Source organism: Triturus cristatus, chromosome 12 (assembly GCF_964204655.1).
Source record: "Triturus cristatus chromosome 12, aTriCri1.1, whole genome shotgun sequence".
NCBI classification, from domain to species: Eukaryota; Metazoa; Chordata; class Amphibia; order Caudata; family Salamandridae; genus Triturus; species Triturus cristatus.
The window spans coordinates 223,307,481-223,323,499 of NC_140595.1; the positions used below are offsets into that span (position 1 = coordinate 223,307,481).

Consider the following 16,019-nt stretch of genomic DNA (forward strand, 5'->3'; position numbering starts at 1 on the left):
ACTGCCTCTATTTAACTTTCTTGATAAACAAGCATTGGCATAGCCAATAGGTCTCGCTTTTGGGAACTTATAAGTATTTAGTTATGCAGCACAATCTCCTTACTGCAACAACATTAATTGTTGTATGGCTAAACACTTATAAGGTCCCAAAGGCGAGACCTATTGGCTATGCCAATGCTTGTTTTTCTTCACTGTGCATGCTATCTGTTCTATAACACAAGTTGTTTCATAAAGATTTGTGGCCTATTGAAAAAACAAGTAGATTGTGTGCATATATTATTAGTTGTTTTATGGAGCTTTGTTTCATTATCGTATTTGCAAAATAATTGTAAGACCATTATTTTACGCTGTGGATGCGGTAAATTTTGCACTCGCACTAGAGTTAGTGCATGTTTGAGGCACAAGCAAAGGCTGGTTGTAAGCTGTTGATCCTTAAAAGTGAAATGCTTTGCCGTGGATTGTATCATTGAGCTGCTGTAGAGCATGCATAATGTTGCAATTTTCTCCCTTGTTAGTGCGTTTTTTAGGCACATGGGTCATGTCATTGTGGGTGCTATATGTAGTCTATGATAGCTTTGGGAATTGCCAAAGAAACAACTTTTGTTTGCTGCTGGAACCCTATTCCTGCCTGTATTTTGCGAACAGCTAAGCAATGCGCTTCCTGGAGATAAGCACAAGATTTATAGGATCCTTGTGTTCGACATGTAGGCCCCTTTTATGATCATCCCTTGTGTCCGATGGGAAGTGGAGTGGGGTGCAGGGTTTTATGACCTTTACTTTCCTTTGCTTGGAATCTGCATCTGTGCCTCATTAGCAGTGTTCTGCCCAGATCTTTAATGCTTGTGAAGTACAAAGGGCTTGTTCTGCAGCCGGCCATAATGCTATTTGATGGCTTAGTGAATGTTTTGTACATGGTAAGGGAAACCTGTAGGAATTAACCCTTCCGTGTAGGTTTGAACAGTGTTTAAGAGAAGTATAACGTCTCCTGTAAATTTAAGTAAAAAACCCATGTTTTTCTTTGTTTAGCTTAAACCCTTGCAAGGATAGCGCGCAAATTTGTGCATTTAGCAATGTTAGAAATGAAAGAGAAGACTTGGGAATAACACGCTCCCTATAAGCGTTGTGCGCTGTGCTGTATGGAAGAGGCACTTTGGTGCTTTTTAACGTATTATTAAAACTCTGAATGTTGGTTTTAAACAATGTAAACAAGCATTGCTCAATTGGTTACGATGTATGAACGTATTAATTTTCCGTACAGCATTTTCTGTGACAAGCTTCCAACACCACGCGCCCCAGGACCCACTTAAGCGGAAAAAATACTTTTAAAGGAAGACAGAGCCCAAAAGACACAGAGAAACAAACATACAACACAGCAATGCATGTAATATTCATGTGAATGCAGAACGCCAGGGATAGGTATTTGCCTACAGCCTCATGAAGTCCACAAGTTCGACGGGGTGGAATCACATTTCCATCCTTCCTATGTCGGCACAATGAACATCACTCAGGTGGATAATAAGTGCTGCTTTTATTTTAAGCATCAACTGACTATTTTGCCTTTGATAATGAATGAGACACTCAAGGTACCTCAGGGGAGAGGATGTGGCCTAACGACCAGCTCTGCAGACGATGGAGCCCAGGATGAAGTCTCGGCATTGGCTCATCATCCTGTGATTCTGGGCTAATCACTTAATCTCCCCGTGCCTACCAAAAAAAAACAAGCATTTGCAATGCAATAGGTCTCGCATTTATACGAGTTTGAGCTATTGGCATTGTAAATGACAGTGCCTTTTATTTATGTTTTTAAAAAACCACACTTAAATAAAAAGCATTGTCATTTACAATGCCAATAGCTCAAACTCGTATAAATGCGAGACCTATTGCATTGCAAATGCTTGTGTCCATTCAAACGCAGCCTGAAAAGTGCAATTAATTTCCGTCACCCTCCATTTTCATTGGTCACAAGATAGTTCCTGACGCCAGAAAGTCTGAGGGTCATACGGGCAGCAAATTGAGGAACAAGGCGGCACTAATTCCTTACAAGATCCCAACTGCACAACCCCCTTCTCCCCCTCCTCTCCGTCGAAGTTTTCAAAATCCTACAGTATTTGGGGGCGGGGCGTGGGTGGCGCTTTGCTGGGCTGTGAAACTATGTGAAAGACTGCAGACCTGCACCGAGGCTGCAGGAATGTGCACTTTTACATGATATATGTGTGTGGATTATTTTTGTACTTTTGGGTGGGTGGGGGCCACAGAATGCAGGGCTGCGGTGCAAATAATTTCCTAAAAACGTGCAAGATACAAATTCAGACTGGGAAACGAAGTGCTCGAAGTTCTGTGGTTCGTATGCGTGTGAATTCTGTGTGTTTAAAATCGCAGATTAGGGTTCTAACAGGTAAAGTATTGCCTCGCTAGTTCGTTATAGTCAGCGGGGACATGTGTAGGGTTCCACCCTGGTTTAATGCGTCTGGTAAAGGACCTCTCTGAATGTTGCTCACTTGTAAGGTCTTACATCCCTGTGCATCTACTTGGGTGGTGGTGGCAACGAAAGGCTGGCTGCTTGTTACTGCCTGCGGCGTGCTGTGATGCTGCTATGCGGTTCGCCTAGGGGACAAGGGGCGTCACAGGTGACTACAAGTTGCGGATCAGGTAATTGGAGGGATTTGAGCCTTTTAAAGGCAGCAAGACAACCGGTCATATGTAGGTAGTCAGTGGAATAAAGGGTGCCCCCATTTTTTTACCAGTTGCCTTAGATGAAAATTTGGAAGAGAGTGGTGCGCGGGGGTGGGGGGGGAGGTGTTTTCTGTAAAACTTGTAAAAGAGAGGGGGTGGCAAGGTGTTTTCTGTCCCCAACCTCCACTTGTAACAAGCTGTCGCCATTGTGAAACAAGCAGGAAGTGGGATAAGGGAGGGGGTGGCAAATGGTGAGCACTTTCGCGGCGGCTTTGATGTTCTCAGTGGGCGTGAGGCTCACTGAGAACATCAAAGCGGCCGTGAAATGAGCTTTTGTAAACTGGGGATTTGGAAGTGCAAACTAGTGCTTTCAAGCTGCCAAATGGTGCGCGCGCCCGGCGCACATGCACTGTATTTGGAGGCCTGAAAAGCACTAGTTGGCACTTCCAGATCCCCCTTTTACAAAAGCTCTCGCGAGAGCAGCGCTAAAGCGCTGGCTCAGGCGAGACCTAATGAATGCGTACTTGTGTAATGTATTTGGCGCTCATGTAAAGTTCCCGAATACCTTTGGGTAGAGCTCGCTATATAGAAAATCTGCAAAAATAAAATAAAAAAGGTAGTCATTTAAAAAAACTAACGGCCCAAATTAGTTCAAGGCAAGAGATGTGACCGAAGGTTTGGAACTGCTAACTTTGGAACTTAAGAACCAGGTTTGAGTCCCGGCATCTGCTCAACATCATGTGATTCTCGGTAAATCGCAGCATCTCCCCATGCTTTTTAACACAACACACATCTGACCTTGTGTAATGTAATTTGTCGGCCATAGAAAGCCCTCTAATACATTTGGGCTACATTTGTGCTGTGTAAAAACTGCGCACCAAAAACAACAAGCAGGAAGTGCTTAAACCCTTGCAAGGATAGCGCGCAAATCTGTGCATTTAGCAATGTTAGAAATGAAAGAGAAGACTTGGGAATAACACGCTCCCTATAAGCGTTGTGCGCTGTGCTGTATGGAAGAGGCACTTTGGTGCTTTTCAACGTATTATTAAAACTCTGAAAGTTGGTTTCAAACAATGTAAACAAGCATTGCTCAATTGGTTACGATGTATGAACGTATTAATTTTCCGTACAGCATTTTCTGTGACAAGCTTCCAACACCAAACGCCCCAGGACCCACTTAAGCGGAAAAAATACTTTTAAAGGAAGACAGAGCCCAAAAGACACAGAGAAACAAACATACGACACAGCAATGCATGTAATATTGTTGTGAATGCAGAACGCCAGGGATAGGTATTTGCCTACAGCCTCATGAAGTCCACAAGTTCGACGGGGTGGAATCACATTTCCATCCTTCCTATGTCGGCACAATGAACATCACTCAGGTGGATAATAAGTGCTGCTTCTGACCTCGTGTAATGTAATTTGTCGGCCATAGAAAGCCCTCTAATACATTTGGGCTACATTTGTGCTGTGTAAAAACTGCGCACCAAAAACAACAAGCAGGAAGTGGGATAAGGGAGGGGGTGGCAAATGGTGTGCACTTTCGCGGCCACTTTGATGTTCTGAGTGGCCGCGCGGCTCACTGAGAACATCAAAGCGGCCGCGAAATGATCACGCAGGCTGCCAAATGGTGCGCGCGCCCGGCGCACATGCACTGTGGTTGGCGGCCTGAAAGCACTGGTTTGCACTTCCAAATCCCCCCTTTACAAAAGCTCTCGCGAGAGCAGCGCTAAAGCGCTGGCTCAGGCGAGACCTAAAAACGACCAGCAGTGGTTAGTAAAATACCAGAATCACTTTAGTATTCTCTAGATACCAGTCCATAAAAATGTTCTTCCACGAACACCAGTAGACAATATTAATTTTTTCAAATCTTGTATTTTCAGTGATATGACCACCGAAGGCCCTGCTTTTATATTAAAAACAGAGTTTTGGACTATACCATTTCCCGCTGAAAGGCAATATTCCTCTCCATGTGCTCCCATACCTGGCGTGTCACACAGTTTGGTGCTTACTTTTCCTCCATGTTAAAGAACAGTAGATGTTTCAGCACCCAGGCTAATGTGCTGCATAGCTAAATACATATAAGTTCCCAAAGGCGAGACCGAATGCATTGCTAATGCTTGTTACAATGTTTTAGCACTGCAGGACTCATGCTAGGCCAACCGTTGAGATGTACTTCACTTTTTGGGAGCATTAAACAGCTCGTGCTCAATCCAAGCTCTGAGATTTTATTACAAGATTCTGGCAGCCTGTCAGGCCTTCCGAAAACAGTCTAGCACAAATTATTACAGTGCACGTCTATCACTGATAGGGTTTGTCAAAGGGGATAGTCAACACAAAAATCATTGCCTACAAATGAAAATCACAAAATTAATTTCTGCAGAATTTAACATGGGGCAATAACAATCCAGCCTGGTGGGTCCCTTGTATATTGAAACAAGAATATCGATGGGACACAATATCAATGACAGAATATCGAAAATAAAATATCGACAGGTAGGTAAGTCAATATTTTCTATACCTAAGTTCACATATATGTACCTATGCGATACGTATATCTTCAAGGTACGGAGATGTGAAGCTACGAATAGTAAACCTATACTTCCCTATATGCACTTATTTTTCGACATTTTGTTCCTCGATATTCTGTCCTTGATATCCTTGTATCACAATATTTTTGGAGTCAATATTCAGTTGTACAATCTCCGACCTTAAATGCCTATTCACTTTAACATGTGCATTTCATAGTAAGTAAAGCAGGCTTGCTGCCTTCGTTATACCTTTTCTTACTAAATAGATCAGACCTATGGCATCAGAAATAACGTTTGCCAATGTACTAATCAGGCTTTTAGGCTGGCCAACACAACCCACTCAGACCTACTGTAGTGAGCATAAGCTTTCCCAAAAGGCAACATACAAGGGCTGTATCATGATCCCCTGTGCAGGCGCAGTGCAGAGCCCAGCACCAAGTTTTATGCACTTGCAGTGTGTAAAGTGAATTCATTTAACCCAACATTTTTCTGTGTAAGTGAAGTACTTTCAGAGTCCAGCCCAGGGACACTGAGCAGGGTGTACCTCGCTCTGTTTCTGAGCTGCGCTGTCTCAAAATAAAGCACTAACTCTGAGAAAGATCAGGCGAAATAAATTCACTTTACATGCTGCAGGCACAAAACTCAGGAGCATGGCTGTGCTCTGAATCAGCAAAGCCCATTGTGATGCAGACTAAAGTATACCGTAATCAAATTGCAAATATGTACAAAATTAATGAGGTCAAAAACATAAATATTCCCGCTTATGAAGCCCTCCTAAGGATTATGATAGTGCAAATCTTTGGTCCCCATAATTTTTCAGTGGGTCTCCAACACCAAAAACCTTGCCTATTATGGTAAACTGTGAGATTCCTATCTACAAGGCTTTAGGACACTATAATAACTATCTACCAATGAAAGTCTTCTGCCTTTAATACATGCTTCTCACAGCAAGTCAGGGCCACTGGCTTTGTCATAACTTTTCATAATCAACAAATCAAATCTATGTTAACAACAAAGATTTTGACATTTTTTAACAAGCAAGTGAAATGTATGTAATCTGACATAACATTTTTTACAATGATGGATAGAATAAAGCATACTGTCTACTTTTTGATTGGCACCATAACCAATAATGGCCAAAGGAAGTGTGCATCAACTGGGAACCATCATATATACATTTCTAAAACTACATATATGTACAAAATTACATTACATTACTATTACTGCTTGTTGAATGATGTATTTCATTGTGTGGTATTAGTTTGTTTTTCATTACTAGTTTCTTTCCCTAGAGGTGGGGCGCTCGTAGGAACGCGTTTCAGTGCTCCTTTTGCTGTGCGGCATGAGATTGATGGGGCTGTGTTAGCGTGGTGGAGCTCTCTGCCTTCTAGGGGGTGTTCGAGGGCCGTGCTGTTGGTGCAGACATGTGTCTTGCTGCTCCGTGGTCGGCGTGATGGCAAGCAGGGCCGGACTGACCATAGCAGGCACCGGGCAATTCCCGGGTGCACCGCACGGGTGGGAGCCGGTTTTGGGCCCCTGGGGGCAAAATCGGCCCTGTAACAAAATCGGCCGAAAACCGGCCCTGGCAAAGAGCTCGGCAGCACCCCCAACCCCCCGGGGGGGAGGGGGGCGGCCGAGCACTTTGCAGGGCCGGTTTTGGTTCCCAGTCCGGCCCTGATGGCAAGGGAACTAGCACTTTCCAATGCCCACTGCGGAGCCTTGCCCCCTCCCATTCAGCCTGGAAGCATTTACGCCTGCGGGGTCTGTATTCTACATGTACACACAGCGGTGTCTACGCCTGACGTGGCTGGGTCAGTATTTGGTTCCCCCATTTTCTTGTCACGTCATGCCCGCAGGGACAGTGCTCAGGCCTGCAACCCCTTAGAGACAAAGGGGTTTATTTGTCTCAGTGTGTGACCCACGTTGTTTCCTCCGGACATAACAAAATAAGCTGGTTTCGCTACGGACCATGTCAGGAGCCTTCCTAGAGATTAAGGGCTCTCTTGCTAAACACTCCTCCAACAGCATGATGCAGGAAGGGGATTACATGGAGGAAGAGTCAGTCTCTATTCTCACCCTGGAGGAAGAATTCTGTGAGACGGTAGATGCCTCCATACACCAGGCGTTGGCTTCAGCGATAGAACCTCTGGAAAGGAATCTTATGCAGCTAGCATACGTTTATCAAGGCCCCCCCAACTTAGCCCTAGAACAATTCCACCCCTGGGGCCCCCTCCAACTAGCTGGTAAGGAAGGCACTATACCTGCACATCTCCCGGCAAAACGCAAGCAAGTCTTGGGAGTTGATTTGAATGCCTTTGAGAGGCTATAGTAGGAATTCCTGTTGTGCTCCTGCCCCAAGATGGGGGAGGGGTGGTGAGAGCAGGCTGAGACTTCAGAGTTTTCCTTCAGGACTTTACCTCTCCATCATATAGGAAGGCGGGGCCGGCATCGGACACGCCGAATGTATGGCGGTCGTGCCGGCCCCGATGACCACACAGGGGCGGGCCTGTCGCGCGCAAGGGTGACGCGACAGGCGCGCCCCGCCAATGGTTGGTCTCCAGGTTGTTGGGGCGTGCCCCGGAAGTGATTGTAATCACTTCCGGGGCACGCGTCACATCAATGCTAGGCCGGTTAGAACCGGCCTGGCCTGACTACGTTTGAATAAAAGGCTGGGGAGTGGCGGAGTCTACCTCTTTGCTCGCCGCTCCCACAGCCTGCCCCTTAAGGACAACAGCCTCGCTATGAGGCTGTATTTTAATTTCCCCACCCACCGTCCCCTAAAAGCAGGGTTTACAGGGTGTATTGTTGGGAAGCTAATTTTCAGGTTGACATGGTTACGTTTATCATAGGTGTGATGATTTTCTTTCCCATTATTTTAGGAGACGGTTTTCTTGAACAGGTCATGTTTATTGTTGCATTTTAGTGCCTTCAAGTTGACATGGTTATGACTATTCATATGTGTGATAGTTTCTTTCCCATTATTATAGGAGATTGTTTTCTTGAATACGTTATGTTTATTGTCGTATTTGTGTGCTATTCCTTGGTCAGGCGGTAAGGTCATGATTGGTGAGCAGTAAATTTAAGGTCCTTAGAGGGCGGCGCCATTCTTGAATGGTGTCGTCCAAGGGGGAGGGACAAGTGGTCTCTCATAGAACTCCAGGGGCAGTTACAGCAGGTTGGCTGGATGGGTGCGGGGGAGGGGGAGTCACGCTTTTTCAGTAGGATGCTTGGCCACCTCGCACGTGCACAATGGTGCAAGTAAATGGCACATAACTGCAAGGGCCCCTTATTGAGATCATTTACAGGACGTACGGGGGTGACCTGAGGGGGGGGGAGAAGTACCCCCTCCATCTCTGTCTCCCTCCATCTCTGTCTCCCTCCATCTCTGTCTCCCTCCATCTCTGTCTCCCTCCATCTCCGTCTCTGTCTCCCTCCATCTCCGTCTCCGTCTCCCTTTGTCTCTGTCTCCATCTGTCTCTGTCTCCCTCTGTCTCTGTCTCCCTCTGTCTCTGTCTCCCTCTGTCTCTGTCTCCCTCTGTCTCTGTCTCCCTCTGTCTCTGTCTCCCTCTGTCTCTGTCTCCATCTGTCTCTGTCTCCATCTGTCTCTGTCTCCATCTGTCTCTGTCTCCATCTGTCTCTGTCTCCCTCTGTCTCTCAGGCTCCCTGTCTCTCAGTCTCCCTCCCTCTGTCCCCCTCCCTCTGTCCCCCTCCCTCTGTCCCCCTCCCTCTGTCCCCCTCCCTCTGCCCCCCTCCCTCTGTCCCCCTCCCTCTGTCCCCCTCCCTCCGTCTCTCTCCCTCTGTCTCCGTCTCTGTCCCCCTCCGTCTCTCTCCCTCTGTCTCCCTCGGTCTCCCTCCCTCCGTCTCCCTCCCTCCCTCCGTCTCCCTCCCTCCCTCTCGTCTCCCTCCCTCTCCGTCTCCCTCCCTCTCCGTCTCCCTCCCTCTCCGTCTCCCTCCCTCTCCGTCTCCCTCCCTCCGTCTCCCTCCCTCCCTCTCGTCTCCCTCCCTCCCTCCCTCTCGTCTCCCTCCCTCCCTCTCGTCTCCCTCCCTCTCCGTCTCCCTCCCTCTCCGTCTCCCTCCCTCTCCGTCTCCCTCCCTCTCTGTCTCCCTCCCTCTCTGTCTCCCTCCCTCTCCGTCTCCCTCCCTCTCCGTCTCCCTCCCTCCCTCCCTCTCCGTCTCCCTCCCTCTCCGTCTCTCTCTGTCTCCCTCTGTCCCTCTGTCTCCCTCCCTCTCTGTCTCCCTCCCTCCCTCTGTCTCCCTCCCTCCCTCTGTCTCCCTCCCTCCCTCTGTCTCTCTCCCTCCCTCTGTCTCCCTCCCTCCCTCGGTCTCCCTCCCTCCGTCTCCCTCCCTCCCTCCCGTCTCCCTCCCTCCCTCTCGTCTCCCTCCCTCTCCGTCTCCCTCCCTCTCCGTCTCCCTCCCTCTCCGTCTCCCTCCCTCCGTCTCCCTCCCTCCCTCTCGTCTCCCTCCCTCCCTCTCGTCTCCCTCCCTCTCCGTCTCCCTCCCTCTCCGTCTCCCTCCCTCTCCGTCTCCCTCCCTCTCCGTCTCCCTCCCTCTCTGTCTCCCTCCCTCTCCGTCTCCCTCCCTCTCCGTCTCTCTCTGTCTCCCTCTGTCCCTCTGTCTCCCTCCCTCTCTGTCTCCCTCCCTCTCTGTCTCCCTCCCTCCCTCTGTCTCCCTCCCTCCCTCTGTCTCCCTCCCTCCCTCTGTCTCCCTCCCTCCCTCGGTCTCCCTCCCTCCCTCTCCGTCTCCCTCCCTCTCCGTCTCCCTCCCTCTCCGTCTCCCTCCCTCTCCGTCTCCCTCCCTCTCCGTCTCCCTCCCTCCCTCTCCGTCTCCCTCCCTCCCTCTCCGTCTCTCTCCCTCTCCGTCTCCCTCCCTCTCCGTCTCCCTCCCTCCCTCTCGTCTCCCTCCCTCCCTCTCGTCTCCCTCCCTCCCTCTCGTCTCCCTCCCTCCCTCTCGTCGCCCTCCCTCCCGTCTCCCTCCCTCCCTCTCGTCTCCCTCCCTCTCCGTCTCCCTCCCTCTCCATTTCCCTCCCTCTCCGTCTCCCTCCCTCTCCGTCTCCCTCCCTCTCCGTCTCCCTCCCTCTCCGTCTCTCTCTGTCCCTCTGTCTCCCTCCCTCTCTGTCTCCCTCCCTCCCTGTCTCCCTCCCTCTCTGTCTCCCTCCCTCCCTCCCTCTGTCTCCCTCCCTCCCTCTGTCTCCCTCCCTCCCTCGGTCTCCCTCCCTCCCTCTCCGTCTCCCTCCCTCTCCGTCTCCCTCCCTCTCCGTCTCCCTCCCTCTCCGTCTCCCTCCCTCCCTCTCCGTCTCCCTCCCTCCCTCTCCGTCTCTCTCCCTCCCTCTCCGTCTCTCTCCCTCTCCGTCTCCCTCCCTCTCCGTCTCCCTCCCTCCGTCTCCCTCCCTCCCTCTCGTCTCCCTCCCTCCCTCTCGTCTCCCTCCCTCCCTCTCGTCGCCCTCCCTCCCGTCTCCCTCCCTCCCTCTCGTCTCCCTCCCTCTCCGTCTCCCTCCCTCTCCATTTCCCTCCCTCTCCATTTCCCTCCCTCTCCGTCTCCCTCCCTCTCCGTCTCCCTCCCTCTCCGTCTCCCTCCCTCTCCGTCTCTCTCTGTCCCTCTGTCTCCCTCCCTCTCTGTCTCCCTCCCTCCCTCTGTCTCCCTCCCTCCCTCTGTCTCCCTCCCTCCCTCGGTCTCCCTCCCTCCCTGTCTCCCTCCCTCCCTCTCCGTCTCCCTCCCTCTCCGTCTCCCTCCCTCTCCGTCTCCCTCCCTCTCCGTCTCCCTCCCTCTCCGTCTCCCTCCCTCTCCGTCTCCCTCCCTCTCCGTCTCCCTCCCTCTCCGTCTCCCTCCCTCTCCGTCTCCCTCCCTCCCTCTCGTCTCCCTCCCTCCCTCTCGTCTCCCTCCCTCCCTCTCGTCTCCCTCCCTCTCCGTCTCCCTCCCTCTCCGTCTCCCTCCCTCTCTGTCTCCCTCCCTCTCTGTCTCCCTCCCTCTCTGTCTCCCTCCCTCTCCGTCTCCCTCCCTCTCCGTCTCCCTCCCTCTCCGTCTCCCTCCCTCTCCGTCTCCCTCCCTCTCCGTCTCCCTCCCTCTCCGTCTCCCTCCCTCTCCGTCTCCCTCCCTCTCCGTCTCTCTCCCTCTCCGTCTCTCTCCCTCTCCGTCTCTCTCTCTGTCTCCCTCCCTCCCTCTGTCTCCCTCCCTCCCTCTGTCTCCCTCCCTCCCTCTGTCTCCCTCCCTCCCTCTGTCTCCCTCCCTCCCTCTGTCTCCCTCCCTCCCTCTGTCTCCCTCCCTCTCTGTCTCCCTCCCTCTCTGTCTCCCTCCCTCTCTGTCTCCCTCCCTGTCTCTGTCTCCCTCTGTCTCTGTCTCCCTCTGTCTCTGTCTCCCTCTGACTCTGTCTCCCTCTGACTCTGTCTCCCTCTGACTCTGTCTCCCTCTGACTCTGTCTCCCTCTGACTCTGTCTCCCTCTGACTCTGTCTCCCTCTGACTCTGTCTCCCTCTGTCTCCCTCTGTCTCCGTCTCCCTCTGTCTCTCAGTCTCCCTCCCTCCCTCTCCCTCCCTCTCCCTCCCTCCGTCCGTCTCCATCCCTCCGTCTCCCTCCCTCTGTCTCTGTCTCCCTCTGTCTCTGTCTCCCTCTGTCTCTGTCTCCCTCTGTCTCTGTCTCCCTCGGTCTCTGTCTCCCTGTCTGTCTCTCAGTCTCCCTCCCTCTATCTCCCTCCCTCCCTCCCTCCGTCTCCCCCTCTCCGTCTCCCTCCCCGTCTCCCTCCCTTTCCGTCTCCCTCCCTCTCCGTCTCCCTCTCCGTCTCCCTCCCTCTCCCCGTCTCCCTCTCTCTCCCCGTCTCCCTCTCTCTCCCCGTCTCCCTCTCTCTCCCCGTCTGCCAGGCTCCCTGTCTCTCAGTCTCCCTCCCTCGCAGTCTCCCTCCCTCGGTCTCCTTCCCTCTGTCCCCCTCCGTCTCTCTCCCTCCGTCTCTCTCCCTCTGTCTCCGTCTCTGTCTCCCTCGGTCTCCCTCCCTCTCTGTCTCCCTCCCTCTCTGTCTCCCTCCATCTCCCTCCCTGTCTCTGTCTCCCTCTGTCTCTGTCTCCCTCTGTCTCTCAGTCTCCCTCCCTCTGTCTCCCTCCCTCTGTCTCCCTCCCTCCCTCTGTCTCCCTCCCTGTCTCCCTCCCTCCCTCTGTCTCCCTCCCTGTCTCCCTCCCTGTCTCCCTCCCTCCCTCTGTCTTCCTCCCTGTCTCCCTCCCTGTCTCCCTCCCTGTCTCCCTCCCTGTCTCCCTCCCTCTCTGTCTCCCTCCCTCTCTGTCTCCCTCCCTCCCTGTCTCTGTCTCCCTCTGTCTCTGTCTCCCTCTGTCTCTGTCTCCCTCTGTCTCTGTCTCCCTCTGTCTCTGTCTCCCTCTGTCTCTGTCTCCCTCCGTCTCCCTCCCTCTGTCTCTGTCTCCCTCCGTCTCCCTCCCTCCCTCCGTCTCCCTCCCTCCGTCTCCCTCTGTCTCTGTCTCCCTCTGTCTCTGTCTCCCTCTGTCTCTGTCTCCATCTGTTTCCCTCTGTCTCTGTCTCCCTGTCTGTATCTCAATCTCCCTCCCTCTCCCTCCCTCCCTCCCTCCGTCTCCCCCTCTCCGTCTCCCCCTCTCCCTCCCTCTCCGTCTCCCTCCCTCTCCGTCTCCCTCCCTCTCCCTCTCCGTCTCCCTCCCTCTCCGTCTCCCTCCCTCTCCGTCTCCCTCCCTCTCCGTCTCCCTCTCTCTCCGTCTCCCTCTCTCTCCGTCTCCTACTCTGTCTCTGTCTCCCTCCGTCTGTCTCTGTCTGTCTCTGTCTCCCTCTGTATGTCACCCTCTGTATGTCACCCTCTGTATGTCACCTCACCGCGCGCCTGTGGCAGCCCGGGCTGAGACAGCTTCCCGGTCACACAAACAGCCGCACCCGAGTACTTCACAGGTCTTTAAAAGACCATGACCATTTACTTGTTAATGAGAATGAGGCTTTTTTGTATTTCACCCCTTCTCAGAGCCCCTGCATCTCCACTCTGACTATTGCTGGAATCGCCCGGCCCCCACAGAGCAGAGTGTCTCGGAGTCCGCGCTGCTGCGGCGGTGTTTGCTGACACTTTTTAATTATTTTTTTTTAAAAACACAGGTACAATGTCTGTAAGGTCTGCAGGATGCCTAGGAAGGCTTGCCGGGCCGCTGTTCTAGGCCTTGGCATCTGTCTCCAATTGCCCAATCCCAGGTGCCTCAATCCACCCCTCAGGATGTGGGAGCGCCTGCTTCTGATATGTTGGACCCAGATGCTCTTACACCCATGTTCCTCTGAGTGATTGCTGGTGGAGAAGGTTGCTAACTACATGGCCAGCCACCTCTGTAAACCCCTAGAAAAGGAGATGAGAGCTCGCCTTCTAGCAAAATGCCTGCATCCATCGTTTGCGAGAAAAGGTGCCCTCAATCCGAAGACTGACGCCCGAATGGCCACTTTCTTAGGGAAATACATTCAAGATCCAAAGAAGGACATCGACTGCTCCTTGAGGTCATGTCAGGATAAATTATTCAATGTCAAAAAACCACTAACGTGGGGCGTGGCTTGGGTTCCGAGCATGGCGGACGCTTCCTGCTAGAGCTCCGCCACCTCGGCTACCTAGCCGCCGATAATCCGTCATTTCTCCTTTCTCTGTGCCACCGCAGCAGGAGCGCTTGTCGGGGGAGCCGGCTGGGAGCACCTGAAGCGCGGCGGAGTCGCCCCGGACGGTGGGGCGTGCAGAGCGGGGGGGGGGGGGCCTTCCCCGGCCGGGGAACGCAGCCACGCGAGGCCGTGGCTTGAGGCCTTCCACGGCGCCTGTCTCGCTTTGCGGCCGGAGGACGTCAGCGCCCGGATACCTCCGGGATCTTTGGCTGCGAGGCGGTGTCGGGGCCGGTCCTGATTGGGCGCCACGGGGCGCCGGGCTGGTGCTACTGCCCTGAATCCGCCGGTGGACGCGACGACTGCTGGGCCGGTCCCGTCCCCCATCTGGGAGTGCCTGTGACGACGGAGGCGGAGTGCGTGGAGGGGGGCAGCCTCCATTATCGGGCCTGAGGCGGCGGCGGCCGCGGTTCCTGTCTGGTTGGGGTGGTCGACGACGGCGGCGGCCCCTGGTGGGCCCGAAGGTGAAGCGACGGGTGTGGTGACAAGGCTGCTCCCCGGAGACGGCAGGAGAGCGGACGGTGCTGGTCTGCGGCCGCGGAGGACCTACGGCGGCGACCGGAGGAGCGTCTCTTCCGGCGGGAGGTGACGCTGGGTGCCGGGGCTGAGCGCCGGGGCCGGGCTGCTCACGGGAGGCCCTACATCGAGAGCGGGGCTGCCAGACATCCACTGGGGCTGAGACGCGACGGCTGGGGCGCCCCTTTCCCTGGTCTCATCGGCGGAGCGCAGGTGACCGTCGACATGGGGAAGGACCGACCGCCGGGGGGGGCGGCCAAACAGCCTACCCTTGATCATTTTGCTAAGCCGCCGACGCCCAAGGACCCCACCGAAGGCCTGTCCCACGACTCGGCCACCCTCCTGGCCGCCATTAACAAATCCCATGCGTCCCTGGAGGCCCAGATCGGCGCGGTGGGGTCGGAGGTCTCATTTCTGCGCCAGGACATGCGCAAGGCGGTGGAACGGATTACCGAAGCCGAGAACCGGGTCTCCTCAGTGGAAGATAGTGTTACGTCTCTCCAGGCCACGGTGGACAAATTGACGGCCACGACACGCGAACTGGCCGCCAGAGTGGAGGACGCGGAAGGCCGGGCCCGTCGCAACAACGTGCGCCTGGTGGGCTTTCCAGAAAATTGCGAGGGGACGTCCATGCTTCAGTTTTTGACAGATTGGCTCCTTAAGGTCTTCCCAGCGGAACACAGATCGCCGTGCTTTGTGGTGGAAAGAGCTCACCGGGCACTGACCCAAAAACCTCCGCCGGGCGCACGGCCCAGACCGGTGATCGCACGCTTTCTAAACTATGCGGATAGAGACGCTCTTCTGCGACATGCCCGCCTGCACGGAGACCTCCTGAGATATGATTCCCACCCTATCATGCTCTTTCCTGATTACACTAGACTGGTCCAGCAACAGCGGCAGTCCTATGTCGAGGTCAAAAAGAAACTCCGCCACCTGAACTTATCCTATGCCCTGCTCTTCCCGGCTAGGCTACGCGTGATCTTCCAAGAGAAAACTCATTTCTTTGACACACCGGACAGTGCCCTTGGGTGGCTGGAGGAGCGCCACGGAGCTCGGCCCCACACCCCTCCGGCCTTGGACTCAGACTCCTCTCAGACTGTCAATCGGCGGACGCAGCAGGATGGGGATGGTCGCCCCAAACGCCACAAGTCGCGCACCAACTGGCGCTCTCGTTCCCCGGCGGCGACGGTCACATAGCTGTGGCGCCCACGAGCTGCATCGACTGTCACTCTCCTGCCGGACTGGTATCGTATAAATAGGTGCACAGTGACTCATAGCGGCTATGGTGGCCCGTCCCTTGTTTGGTTGTGGGAGGGAGGGCTTGATGGGGGGGATACATTGGTGGTCGCACATCTGGACTCAAGTTGGAGCCGATGGGAGATTGGCACCGCGACAGATACTTCATGTTTGGGGAAGTATAGGGGGGGCTAGGGTGGCTATGGGGGTTGGGGGTTCGGGGTTCGGAAGGGAGTTGTTTTGTTATGACGGTTGTTGTTCTCGCACACACATCACCACAAGGGGTCCTCATCCCCCCGGGAGGGGGGCTTCTCCGCGCTTGTCGTTTGCTTGGCTATGGCACAGAGTTCTACCGCAGGCCCTCTGGCCGTCCTGAATGTGGTGTCCTGGAATGTACGGGGCCTGTTGGACAAGATTAAGCGAGGGGCGGTGCTGCATA

At 53.7% G+C, this 16,019-nt stretch overlaps 1 protein-coding gene across 1 annotated transcript in view; it reads right to left on the minus strand.

Moving 5' to 3' along the window:
• FA2H (fatty acid 2-hydroxylase) overlaps positions 1-16,019 on the minus strand; it is a 756,208-nt gene that overhangs the window by 658,966 nt on the left and 81,223 nt on the right. The gene's annotated exons all lie outside the window — the stretch shown is intronic.